The sequence below is a fragment of the Mesoplodon densirostris genome, unplaced genomic scaffold (assembly GCF_025265405.1).
Source record: "Mesoplodon densirostris isolate mMesDen1 unplaced genomic scaffold, mMesDen1 primary haplotype scaffold_109, whole genome shotgun sequence".
Classification (NCBI taxonomy): domain Eukaryota; kingdom Metazoa; phylum Chordata; class Mammalia; order Artiodactyla; family Ziphiidae; genus Mesoplodon; species Mesoplodon densirostris.
The window spans coordinates 6815-19188 of record NW_026778194.1 but is presented as its reverse complement, the minus strand read 5'-3'; the positions used below and the strand labels follow the sequence as shown (position 1 = coordinate 19188).

Sequence of the window (12374 nt, the reverse complement as noted above, 5' to 3'; positions counted from 1 at the left end):
AACAGTGACCTTGTACAAGTGTGACTGCTGAGCTTCATTTACCCCATGATGAACACATGGTCAAACTACAACCTCCTTAAGTGTCTCCAAAGGCCGGGCGAGGGCCTCCTGAGGACTTGAAGTTTCTAGTTCCTCAGGGGCCTCTGAAGGCTGAGATGGAGCCTCCTGCGGAAGTGGAGGTGGTTCTACCTCCACAGTGGGCTCTGCATGCTGAGCCTGGGCCTCTGCCTGGGGTGAAAAACATTCAACGTCCTCAGGGGTCTGTGGATGCTGAGCAGGGGCCTCTTGATGAAGTAAAGATTCAGCCTCCTCAGTGAGCTCTGGATGACGAGTTGGGGCCTCCTGCTGGGATGCAGAAATATCTCATCCTCAGCAGAAGACTCCCTGTCGTGTAGCTTTTGGGTCATGTATTCCTTGCGTGTGGCGCTGAGAGGCCTATACATACCCCTAAGCCAAAGTGGCCGCCTTCTCCCGAAAAAGCCCTCCTAGAACACAGAAAGGGAAATATTAATTCTGCATCTCCCCTGCTTTCTCTGGCCACAGTACTTTATCCTCCTCACATCTAGCTGACTCTCACTTTCCCCTGAGCTTCTCTTACGCAGCAGAAATCCAAAAAAGCCCCTTGGAGGAAAACACACACTGTTAGTGCTGCATGTCACTTTTCATCTCTCTCACAATGTGTTATCTCTGCTTTCATTAGGACTAAATGGGGACCTCAGTCCATAATCACAATGAGCAAAATCACCACAGACCCGGGATCATGAAAATCATTGCATGCATGCTGGCCTTCCAGAAGTTCTCTGTGTCTGTCCAAAATGGACCCCAAGTGTCTCTGGAGAGACATTTGTATGTGGCTTAGCATGGAGCATAGGCAGGATTTTCAGCCCCGTTCACCTTTCTTTGCCCTTGGCCAACTGCCCTCGTGCAGTGAAAACACTTGCACAACGGCACTGGGCAGAAACTCGTTACTCCCTTAGACGCGCTTCACACCAGTCCGCTTCGGACTTAGTCGCACATGCAGCATTTGCTGGGGGTGTGGGTGTGGGGAGAAGGTGATTTTATTTTCCTGGCTGCTCTATCCTATACGTTGAATCACACCAAGTAAACACCTGAACCCAACGAGCAAAGTCATCTATAGCTCTCTGACTTTCACTCTGCAGGCTGTCACTCAGGTGTCAGTGAATTGTGGAATCCGTTTAAAGGCCACGACCAGCAGGGAAGCACAAAATACTCTTTTTGAATACAAATAGAAGAGAAAAAAATCACAGTGCACAATAAGTTTGTTTCAGAAACTACTTATGTCCATATAGTATGTGTCTACTCAACTGTGACCTAAAACGTAGCTCACAGCCCAAGCACAGTGTGTGATCAGTGGAGAAGTCCTCAGTGGAAGGGGACCATCTTCTTCTTGGTAATCACTAGCAGTATGACCATGGGGCAAGATAGTTTCCCTTTCTCTTTCTCCAGTTCCTTATTACAAAAGGAAGAGACAAACTACTGTCTAAAGTTTCTCCCGGTTAAAATTCTATGAGGTTTGGATAAAGGGAATAGAGAGTAGGGGCCTGAAAAACAGTAGGATGAGAAGGGAAGTTTTCTTGCCACTTTCCAGAAGGGACTCATATGTTCTACCTTTCCTCAGCTTTGAGTGAGGCCAGCCCCTAAATCCACAACCATGTGGCCCTCCCTACCCCAGAGCCTCCTAGAAGGCCTCTGGCCTGGCCTGATGCCTGGGAGCCAGGCATCCGCCCAGCAGGAACAGGTACAACCAAAACCTCTCCCCGTCCACCCTCTTTCCTTAAAGGACTAGTGAGAGCAGATGAATGTGTGCCAGTCCTGTTCTAACTCAGCTTGGGCTGCAGAGCTAATTCTGCTGAGAAATAAACTAGGGTAAACCATTAGGGTAATCAAGCGTTCTTCCTGCCTTTGCTGAGGAAACTGAAATAGATGAGTTCTAAGTTCTCCTCTAGTTGTAAATTTCTGCTTTCAAAGACCAATATTTACCTTCTGCTTCTTTTTCTATCTTCCTCTTTTGAAATTCTAGGAGAAGAAATCTGCTTTGAAAGAAAACAGGATCATGATTATCCATTACAACTATTTCCAAATCCTTATTCATTCCTTTTGACTTTAAATCTTATCTATCCAGTAAGATGATAACTCTTTCAAGGAAAGGAATTCTACCCTGTTTAAGAATCCTTTGACTCTTCCACAGTACCTAACTTAGGGTCTTGCATGCAGCTGGCGATATATTTTATTGACTGTTTTAGATAAGGTTCAACAGATAATTCCTAATAAAAACTCTCAGAAGTAGGAAAAGAAAATAAAAGTATCTGGCAGAAACCTAAGCATTGTTCTAAAGTCAAGAACAAGAGTAGGATGCCCAATCATTACTGCTACTATTGAGCACTGTGGAGGAGGTCTTAATCAGTACGATAAGAAAAAACGAAGTATTGGAAAGAAGAGACAAACATATCTGCATATGAAACAAGGGACCCAAAAAGACCAAAAGAATCAACTGAAATTTTATTGGAAGTAACATGAGTAAGATGGCTCCATACAAAATCAAGAGATCAACATATTAGCCTCAATAGCTTTCCCATATAACACAACTAACTAACTAAAAAACAGAAGGAACCTCCCGTTCACTATATCAATACAAATGCATAAAGCACCTAGGAATAAATTTAGCCACAAATTTGTAAGACCTATGTGATGAAAATATTAAAACTTTTTTGAAGGACGTTAAGAAGTACTTACATGGCATGAGATACCATCCTCCTAGAATGTTGTAAAGAGGTCAATTCTCTTCAAATGAAACTAAAAATTCAATGCAATCCATTTTAGAGCCAAAATAATTTTTAAATAAAACCTGGCCAGCTGACATTTGGTAGAGAATATATGTAAGAATAGTTATGAAATGTATGCAAAAGAAGGTCAAAGAGTAGGACCTTGCCCTACCAGATATAAAATATGTTATAGAGCAACTGGAATTAAGCAGTGTGATATCAGTACTGGTACAGGACAAGATAACTGGATCACAGAACAGCATCCAGATGAAGATAGCATATTAGACCAGGGAAGAAAGAATAAACCATTCAGTGAAAGATTTGAAAAGAATCAGATCTTCATGTAGGGGGAAAAAGTTAGATCCCCTACCTCAACCACACGAACAAACAAATACAACAAATTCTGGACAGATTATAAAAGTACTTGAAGAAAATATTAGAGATGATTTTTACGTCACGAGGTGACAAAGGCCTGGCTAACAAAACCCACCCCACATGAGCCATGAGGAGACGACAGGCAGATATGGTGGCAGACTGTCAACACACCTCCTACTCTTCACAGCCCTTGCCCCCTTTTCCCCTGGACTGTTTGTCTGCTTCTTGTTGACTTATAAAACTCTTGGGAGTTCCCTGGTGGTCCACTGGTTAGGGCGTGGCTCTTTCACTGCTGTGGCCCGAGGTTCAATCCCTTGTCAAGGGACTAAGATCCTGCAAGCTGCACAGCATGGCCAAACCCCACCACTTCGAAACAAACAAACAAAAACTCTTTATGGTAAAGAAATACTGGCTTTCATTGAATTTCAGTGTTTCGAATATTTCCAGTGTTTTTGTCTCTAAGGAGACAAGACAAAAGAGTGCAGTAGGGAGCACCAGCTTTGCAGTCGGGTGAAACTGCCTTCTGCTTTGGGTTTGGCCGCTGGGGCCTTACACTGATCTCCTTCATCTATGAGGGAGGGATAGTAATATCATCCTCACAGGACTGTGGGCTTTAAATCAAACAATATATGGAAAACTCTTCATCTTACGCTTGGCATGAATCAGTGCTAAGCTGGTGTCACAGACAAGATGGTGGACTATATCAAAGGCTCTGCTTGTGGCATCAGGCTCTGAAGGCTCTTTCCCACCAGAAGATTATAGAAATATTGCTTTTATTTTCTTCTAATACCTTTATGTGGTCTTTTTTCACATTTATGGATATATGTTTATTTAAGATGAAACATGGGGATCTGCTATTTACCCCCCAAATACTTAGGCAGCTATTCTATCACCATTTATTCATTTTCTTCCGCTGATTGCAATATTAAAACATGACATTTCAAAAGTCTTAAGAACACAGGGGTCTATTGCTGGACTCTATCCTACTTCAAATAAATATTCGGTTGAATTATTCCTCACTGTGGAATTGACATAACGCCGCATCTCTCTTCCGTTGAACACCATTATTGTCTACCATAGGAAGAACACTGCATGGCCCCTGTCCTCCAAAAGCTTATCGTATATGTGGGGAGAGGAAATAACGGTTAGGACTCCTCGCTTTCACTGCCGAGGGTACAGGTCCAATCCCTACTTGGGGAACTAAGATCACACAGGCCCAAACAAAACAAAACAAAACAAAACAAATGCAAGAAGTTAAAAACAATAAAAAGGGGACTTTACAGAAATTCTAAAAATGCCAAAGGCCATATGCCACCTGAGATGTAGAGGGTACAGTCTGGGCAATGGCCAATGACTAGCAAGCTAGTCCCCAGCCTCCTAGGCTCAGAAATCATACTCTTCCTCACCAAGCGAGAACTCACGTCTTCCTGTTGTGGCAGTCCCACTTGAGCAATATCACAGGATTGATCAAACATCAGAATGCCAAATTATTACTTGACAATGAGAAATACATCTGTTCTACACACAGGGCATCTGTGTCTACACAAGCAGAGAATTACCTTCTGTGGGGACAGGCCTCCGTGGCACACTGAAGCACAATCACAGAATCGAAGGCTACTTGGTGACAACAGAATTAGAAAAGGAATCAGCTGAGTCCAGAATTTAATGGGAAGGCCTGAGGTAACTGGATCCATCCATCTCCTCAACAGGCAGCCTGGCTAGTGGGCCTGACTCGGCAGTTATGCTGCCTAAGGTGCCATCTCTACTCTTGGGCAATGTGAGGATGGGCACTGCCCATGTTGGTCTCTCCTCACCTTTTCTATGCTTTCACTAGTGACCAACCCTCCTGCAGATAGACACATTTCTCTTTAGAAGTTAGTACATCATGCCAGGTTTGATTCAAGTGTGATAGGCCAGGAAGCCATTGGTCCTTACACATCTCTGCTCAGCTCCATGATGTGCTGACCTTGGTGGTTCTCTCTTGGGGGGCTGCCTTTCAAAAAACTGCTTACCACTTTTGTGAGTTCTGAGGGGAGGGGACTGCTTTGCTATGGCCCCTAAGAAATGGTGACAAACCTCACAGGACTAGGATCAGGAGGGCTGGGGTATTCAGGGAAGGCTTTACAGAGAAAGATATCTGAACTTGAGTTGGCTTTTCAGAGATTCATAGGAGTTCCACAGGCAAAGCAAAATAAAGGAATTTTCGATGGACAAAGGCACAGACAAAAGTAGGAATGGGTATGGTGTAACTAGCGTATAGTGAGGAGCTGCTTTGGCTGGAATGGAGGGCTGCCATTACAGGAGAAAAGATAACTAAAGTAATGTGGAGTGGTAGGGTAGAATCAAGACTGTCAGCCTATTAAAATCACTCTTTTAATGTTAGCAACTGCCTGCTGGAAAAGTAATAAACCACTATGTAACTGAACAAAAGGTAAACAGGCTAGCTCCAGGAATAGGCTACTATAAATATTTGAGGGTAGCCTGCTGCAAGATTTTACTTGCAGTGTTTTAATGGAACCTATCTACACAATTCCTAATACACCGGAGAAGAAAGCTGCTAAGTAAACCTGAGGAATTGACGAGATCACACTTTTGTCTTTTAGGCATGTCCTTTTAGCCCTCCCAGGGTGACTGATAGCTCCTTGAGTATGGAGATCCTATATCTCTCATCACTTCAGCCAAGAAGGAAAGAAATCAACAGTAGAATGAGAGTGACTGGTGAGTACCTCAAATCAGCATACTTTCTTGAGTTGAAGAAAATTTACTATCATGTCAACTCTGGCCTTCTTATAAACTTCACTTGTCAAAATAGTCCAATAGCTTGTTATCATGGATCCAATTCCATAGGGATCTCCTGGGAGTGAAGTTCCTTTTAAAAATCCTGTGGGGACTTCCCTGGTGGTGCAATGGTTAAGGATCCGCCTGCCAGCACAGGGCACACAGGTTCGATCCCTGGCCTGGGGAGGTCCCACATGCTGCGGAGCAACTAAGTCAGTGTGCCACAACTCCTGAGCCCGTGCAGCTACAGCCCGTACTCCACAACAAGAGACGCCACCTCAGTAAGAAGCCCATGCACCGCAATGGAGACCCAACGCAGCCAAAAAAAAAAAAAAAAAAAAAAAAAAAAAACACACACACACAAAAAAACATCCTGGGAATATACTTTTCATTAAAAGAACAAAGTGTATGTCAGTCCTCATGGCTAAAGGGAAGAATCAAGTAGTAGCAGGTGGAAAGGTGGATTTGATTCTCAGTTTCTGGGTTCTGAATCTGAATTAATTATTGTCCTTACCTCAATGAGACAGAGAATTCTAACACAAATCGTCACTACTACAGGTACAGATACTGCCAAGATGAGTTTGTTGTTATAGTCATAACCTGGAACTTCTTTTGTGAGCTAAAGAAATATATCACAATTTTTAAAAACAAGGAGATAGAAGGGATGAAAACTTACGATTCTTCATCCTATTCTAAACGATAGCTAACTATTCTTAAACTACTATGAAACCCAATCCTTCCAGGCGAGTAGCTTCTATAAGAACAAGCCAAATTTAATGTTATTAGTCTTATCATTAGCATTTTCTTCTACAATTTATCTACAATTTATTTATCTTGTGTTATGTCCTTTTCGCGTCTACCCTAGGAATAGTGACACACTCTCTCAATGAGCAAAGTTGGAGATCACTGTCTTAGCCCGTTTCATGGCTGAAGATAAGATACTGACTAGGAGCCCGTGGTATTCCCGCTTGGGCACGTTAATGGCATGTCCTAAACTGAGTAAAAGTCCAAGTCCCATGTGTCAGGGGTTATCCTCACCTCACTTGACTCCTGCTCTTTCTGCTCACTCTGGGCTTCTGTGCTCTCACTGATAGAGTTGTCAGCTTTCCACTGGTCCATTCCGCTTTGGACACATTTACTTCTTGCTGCTTGCTGAGAAGCTTCATCAGGAGGCCTGTTCTAGAGATGAGGTTGGCACAGGCCAGCTGCACGTGGGTGTCCGAGCAGTCTATTTTCAAAGTCTGGATAACATGAGAAATGAGCCTTTGCACGTCATTGTTGGGGATGAGGGACCAGAGCTGCTGGTTTAGCTGAGTTTCAACTTGATCACCCGGGGATGCGAGCCCTGGGAAAGTGAAGCCTGTGGGCTTAGAGGATAATTCAGTGACCATGTTGTGGTGCTCCCATTGTGTTTTGTTGCTGTGTTGAACAGCTGGCATACTGTTGTCTGCAGCAACAGTAGAATGTGCAGTGGAGACGTTCCTATGGCTAGTGTTTCCAGGGCCGGTTCCTCCTGGCAGAGTAGCGTTTCCTGTAGAAATAATTGCTTCAGAAACATTTTGTGCAGTATTGTTTTCTGAAGTAGTGTTTTCTGCAGAAGGGTCTGAAAGAGAAAATAATTCTGGAAAAGGATTTTCCTGAGAAGTCACTTCTCCTGAAGATGAAACAGCCTCTCGTGGAGGGGAATTTATGAGACTCCTCACGACAGAGAACGGAGGGCTTGCAAGCATCACTCTATCAAGTGAACTTTTCTTTCTGAACTTTCAACTCCCTTTTTTCTTTTTTCTTTTTGTTTCTTTTTGCGGTACACAGGCCTCTCACCGTTGTGGCCTCTCCCGTTGCGGAGCACAGGCTCCGGAGGCACAGGCTCAGCGGCCATGGCTCACGGGCCCAGCCGCTCCACGGCATGTGGGATCTTCCCGGACCAGGACACGAACCCGTGTCTCCTGCATCGGCAGGCGGACTCCCAACCGCTGTGCCACCAGGGAAGCCCCTCGATGCTTTTTAACTTTGGGTTTTCTGTGGACCCGATGAGACCTAATTTTATGGAAGATGTATTTTTTTTTCCAGAATGTGAGATTAACTCGAAGTCCTTAATATTTCTAACTCTTGCCTTTGCATCTTCGAAAACATGAATAGCGTTGGATAAGTCTTTTGATTTGCTTTTAACCTCAGATGGGGATTTTGGCGGGATGGAGGCACAAGGCCTGCCCTTGAAGTACGGTTTGAGGGGAGAGGAGCCTGCGGCCTTGTGTTCCTTTATGAATGAAGACTCTGCATCGGAGGACTTTCCCACCAGCTTCCTGGGCCTCTGCACCGTGAGGAGCTGTTTCAGCTTTCTTGGGGATGGCCTCCTGAGCTTTCATTCTTTGGCAGTGTTCGCCACAGATGGCTGGGCATTCTGTTTCCTCCTGACGCTCTCATCTCCCACTGCTTTGAGGTGCATTTTCTGTATGCCCCTTGAGGACCTTGTTCACTCTCACCAGCTTTTCCTCTGTACTCTCAATCTTTGCTAGGCTGTCTTTCTGTGGTTGGGCAGTTTCTAATTTCTTTTGAAAGATGTAGCGTGTAAACATGGCACTTAAAAGGTTGGAACGCGTACACGTGGCAGGTTTTTCTTCCTTTTTAACCTCATCAATTTTTTCTTGAGTTTCTGCATCTAACAAATTTTCCACAAAAAGGAGTTCCCTCAATTTGTTTTTTTTAGTTGAATTGTTGGGTACAGGTTTAACAGAAGGGCTCCTTGTATTGTTTTTCAAAAGGCCCAGCGGCATATGTCCATCTTGTGTATTTGAAAAAAGAAGTTGAATGAATGGTAATAATGTTGATTCCACATCTCCTAGATTTCCCTCTGAGATATAAGGCAGTATGTAATTTAGTGTACTGATAATATCACTTTTATTATTAAAGTCCAGCTGCTCATTCATGAAGCCTGACAAGCTGACAGCACTGTTAGGTGAGGACATCCTGTCTGACTCAATAGTCAGCTCGGTGCTGTTGTTCTCCTTCTGGGCTTGTAACACCTTCATCAACGATCCTCCTGCATTCTCTATAGATGTTTCTTCATCTGTCAAAAGAGAAGGGACTGTTTTTGATCATTGAAGACTGATGGGACAGCCTTTTGTCAGTCCACAGCCAAAGAAATTAGGAATCAGTCAAAGTTTGAGTGCCACTTAGGAGAAAAAGAAACCCACACTTAAGCCTATGACTGGCAACAACAAAATGTGAGAAAGGTCTCTCTTGAAAAAGGGGCTATCTACTCAGAAAATTCTGTAGCGTGAAATATAGGAACTATATTCAGGATTACTCCACTGGTTCCCAGGGGCCAGTACTCAAGAAAAGCCAAGGCTGGAAGACAAATATTCCCCTAATCAGCTGGACTCTCTGCAGATCTACTGTGACTCCTCACATTCATATACCCCATCCTGTCCTGCCTCAAAGGCACGGGAGTGTGAGGCTTCCTCTCTCCACCTCTTCAGTGTGCTTGTGTTCTTGCTGCTATCACAGATCTCCACGACAACCACCGCCGCTAACAGGTCGTCATCTGGACATGTCCTTCTCCAACTACCCACTGAGTCCTTTGCTTAGTCCCTGCTTCTATATATCCCAGTCCCCATAACAGAAGCCTCTATACAGAAAAAAACACTATGTCCGCCCTGGCTCTTTGCTAAAATTTGGGCAGGGAGCTCGGGTATAAGTTAAGAGATTTGCCAGATTGTATGCCCATGTGGAATGTTCAACAAATCAATGGAATAATACTTGAGGCCCTAAAATGTAGACGGGAAAAAGCAACTTCTGTCAGATGGCTACTTTGCTTTCAATTCATTTTACTTCTAATATTTCCAGCTCTACTTGGGGAACCATCCAAATCTTCTGACTGTGTGAAGGTAATGTGTACCATTGTGTAGCTGGGCTTGTCTCCCAAAAGGATTAAAAGTATTTTTGGTGAGGGTCAAAGGAGGAGGGAAGGGTCATGAGAAAGGAGGAGCAGAGGCTAGCAGAGAGCCCCAAACTGGGGACAGGAGATCGGGGCCCTAGGGTCATAGCACTTAACACTGCTGATCTTGTTTTTCCTCACCTGTAAAAGGAGATTAAAAATGCTTTTTCTGCCCACTTCTGGGGGAGAAGGGAATAATATAATTAGTAAAAAAAATGTTTGGGGGAGTTCCCAGGTGGTCTAGTGGTTAGGACCCGGCACTTTCCCTGCTGTGGCCCGGGTTCAATCCCTGCTGGGGGAACTAAGATCCCACCAGCTTGGTGGACAAAGGAAAAAAAAAAAAAACTGTGTTGAAAAATCAGCAATATTGTCTTTATATAAGTGGCAAAGTGTTATTATTTATGATGTGCTCTAGATCACTGAAAGAGACCTGTATTCAAGCTACCTGGGCATGAAAGCACATTTTGGAAGTCATCAAGTTAGTGCTCATAAATCTAATATATAGAAAAATCGTTGAAAGCCCCTGAGTGTTTTGTGGATAGAAAAACTTGCGATTCAGAGCAAGTTCAGAGCTGGACAGTCAAAGAAATAACTAGCTCTCCCATGCATTAGAAGGGCTTGGTAGCAGCTTCTGGTTATGGAACCAGAAACTCTCAGGCTCCAGATAGGACATAAAACAGCATCACTTGCACTCTTTATAAAATTGCAGAAACAAACCAAATAAACAAAAATATATTTACACCTGTCTTATAAGACAAAGGGTACTTGAGACCTAATGTATATAAAATCAGTTTACAAACTGTGATGTACTATGTGAATAAGTTGTCATTTGCAGAGAGGGAAGCATAGGATATGTGGCCATTAATGTGAATTCCCTTCCCCCTTCCATTCCTTTCTCTGGTTCCTTTACATATGCAGATCAGTTACATTATGAAGCTAATAATGTAACTGAGCTCTTCTTAGCTTAATAATGTAACCAAGAATCTGATTTTTAGCAAGGGGGTAATTCTTAGAAATTTAGGGAGCTGGAACTCTAAATGAATGTATTAAAATAATGTAATTACATCATTAGTTTTAAAATGTATCATCCTTGATTAAAAATAACAAATTAAATTAAAAATTAAAAATGTATTATCCCGCAATTGAGACTCACCACAACGTGTGACGTCCCTCAGGCGTTCACTGTCACAACGCAGCTTGACTGTCTCACAGACAACCTCAATAGTATTTTTAAATTGGCAGAGGCAGCAGGCCCTATGGCTGGGTAAGATCCTATAAATGGAAACACAGGTAATTAAATTCGTGGTAAAAGAGTTACCTGAGTAGGTAGAAGAGGTAGGCCAAGGCCACCACAGACCAGTGCAAAAAGGAGTTCTTGGGGCATATGGACTATAGAACTGGATAGGGGCCGGTTGGCCAATTGCTGCCCTTGACAGTTGGAAATAAATATAGAGGAGGAGAGAGGTGCCCAACAGAAGGATTAGGATGGCAGTAGGTATGATATGCCTAGAAAAAAGGGAATAGCGATTAGAATTGGGTGACACTGAACTGTAGTTTAATTCAGAAGTATCTCCTTCCAACCCGAAAGCCTCACTTTGGGTTGAGAGTACACAGGAAGAAGGCAGACTTCTAAGAAGAGTATGAAGAAGACCGCACATTCTGGAGTCACTTTCTCAGTTCCTATTTGTGAGGAGTAATATATTAGAAATTATTCTAGTAATAAAAAAGCATCATGTGGCTAAACAATAACAGAGATCGCATTGACCAAATCTGGACAAAAGGAACATTCCAAAGAATAACATTATCATTATAATAAGGTATAACGTAGTTAATTGAAAAAAAAGCACATGAGTTCATAATGATACTCCAAATGAAAAGTGGGGGAGCTCTTCTTTATAGAATAATGTCAGCTAATAAATGCAAAAGGAAGGATAGAATTAGGAAAGTGTTATTTTGCAACTATCAATGTAATAATCGATTCAGACAAGGATTATCATTGATGCACAGTTGGGTGAAGAGTTGTTTGAAAGTAGGATCTTCACTGATCCCAAGGATCACCCCACATATTATTTATCAATTACCAAGGGGAAAAATAACTTTACAATGGAGAGATATGGAATAGACCACCTTAACCAAGTGATCAAACTTAGCAATGGGCCACCTCAAGTGATGAAGTATGAAGAATACATCACCTATATAGTATTCTTCCCCAAAATGTTTACTTTGAATCTAATGAGGAAACAGACAAATACAGATTGTGGGGCAATTTACAAGACAACTGGCTTAGACTCTTCAAAAAAGCCAATGTCTTAAAAGACCAAAAAAAAAATAGTAGGGAAAAATTCTAGATTAACGGAAACACAGACATGACATGCAATGCCTAATCTTTAATTGGATCCTGTATCAAAACAAAACAGACTTAAAGAATATTATTGGCTTCTGGCCAAGATGAAGTACAAGGGCCAACTTAACCTCCCAGCTGAAACAAGAAAAAAATCAGA

The 12374-nt window shown here is 42.8% G+C and overlaps 1 pseudogene; it reads right to left on the bottom strand.

Annotated features, from left to right (window-relative positions):
• The window catches only part of LOC132482910 (leucine-rich repeat-containing protein 37A3-like), a 36962-nt pseudogene extending 25817 nt beyond the window's left edge, over positions 1–11145 (bottom strand).
• Positions 11146–12374: the final 1229 nt, after the last annotated feature.